At 47.9% G+C, this 1,475-nt stretch overlaps 1 non-coding gene across 1 annotated transcript; it reads right to left on the bottom strand.

Annotated features, from left to right (window-relative positions):
- On the bottom strand, positions 1-191 carry LOC142704512 (U2 spliceosomal RNA). Its single transcript, XR_012867956.1, has one exon. It is a non-coding gene; the product is annotated as a U2 spliceosomal RNA (small nuclear RNA).
- Positions 192-1,475: the final 1,284 nt, after the last annotated feature.

Below are 1,475 nucleotides of genomic sequence, written 5' to 3'. Positions count from 1 at the left end.
AAAGGGTGCACCGGTCCTGGAAATACTGCAATACCAGGTCAATGCGTGGAGTGGACAGAGCAAGCTCTATTTCCATCTCCCTGTTCTAAAAATCCATTTAATATATGGTCCCCAGATAGGGGACGTATCAGATATTAAACTGATAAGAACAGATACTACACTTGATCTTAGCCAAAAGGCCGAGAAGCGATAACCCGAACGGGCCGCGCGTTGCCCGAGCCTGCCCGATACTGCTGTTCAGCCCTTGCAGCGATTCAGCCTACTTCTAGGCAATTCCATGGGGCCCTGCAGGCTCACACACTCACAGCTACACGGGAGGTGAATAAAGGCCGGAGAGGAAGCCAGACAGGATTTGCTTCTTTTGCTTGCACCACAATGCAGTGCTGAAAGAGGAGGAATCTACATAAAAACGCCTTCCTGGCAACGCCCAAATGCCCTGCTGCCATGCAGATAAACACTGGCAGCGGCAGCAAGTGCATGCCCACAGCCACCCCTTGTTCCTTCACACCTTGTATCAGCTGTAATCCAGTCCAGTCCAGTGCTGCCTGCTGAGCAGCACTGACCAACACTGCCTGGGCCCAGGCTTTTATCTCTGAGGCCCCATTATGATGTCAGAAAGCTGGCTCTGGAATCCTGAGGGCTCCACTATGACACGTGCAAAGTTCCGTCTGAACTTTATATAAGACGGTGAGGCTCAGTCAGTCACTCAGTGTTGCCTGAGAGGGCAACACTGCAACAGCCGGCCGCCAGGCTGTCTTTTTTTTGCACAGCTAGTTGCCTCCAGGAGGCCACAAGAGGGAGACAAGGGACTGCAAAATGGAAAATAGGCATCCACCAACTTTACAGACAACTTCTCCTTGCTCCTACAACCTCCATCCTTGCACAGTTTGTTATTCTTCTAGGTAACATAGTAACAAATCCAAATTGCTGCTCTCTTTGTAGGCAAGCAAGGCTTTGTTGCAACTGCAATTCTTACTTCTTCTTGAAATGTAGGGACGACAGTACATTCCATCACATCCATCTAGTGTACACAGGTAGGTCCATTGTGGCGGGCAGGCGAGCGGGCGGGCTGCTTTATTGGCTGTTTGCTGTTCCCCTACTCCACTCCACTATTTGACTGTTGTGCTGCATCAATCAATCAATCAATCAATCAATCAATCAATCAATCAATCAATCAGTGGCTGGCTCAGGTGCAGCTCTTTAACTTACCTAAAAGGGAGGGCGGAGAGAAGACAAGGAAGGTGAATGAGGTGTTCCAATGTGAAATGCCGGAAACACAGAAACACAGACGACACACAACAAGAGGTGGCAATCTATTCATTAATTGCATTTAATCAATGAGCTCATTATCACTCATGCATTGTCCAACAGGTGTTGAAATAATGGGATTAAAAGGGGAGATCCCTTCAGAAAGACAGAAACAATAGCAAAGACAAAAAACACTTTTGGAATCTGCTTTTAGTCAACACATAAGG

Source organism: Rhinoderma darwinii, unplaced genomic scaffold (assembly GCF_050947455.1).
Source record: "Rhinoderma darwinii isolate aRhiDar2 unplaced genomic scaffold, aRhiDar2.hap1 Scaffold_3346, whole genome shotgun sequence".
In the NCBI taxonomy this organism is placed as follows: domain Eukaryota; kingdom Metazoa; phylum Chordata; class Amphibia; order Anura; family Rhinodermatidae; genus Rhinoderma; species Rhinoderma darwinii.
Note: the sequence above shows the minus strand (reverse complement) of the source record. Positions and strands in the feature narration are given on the sequence as shown.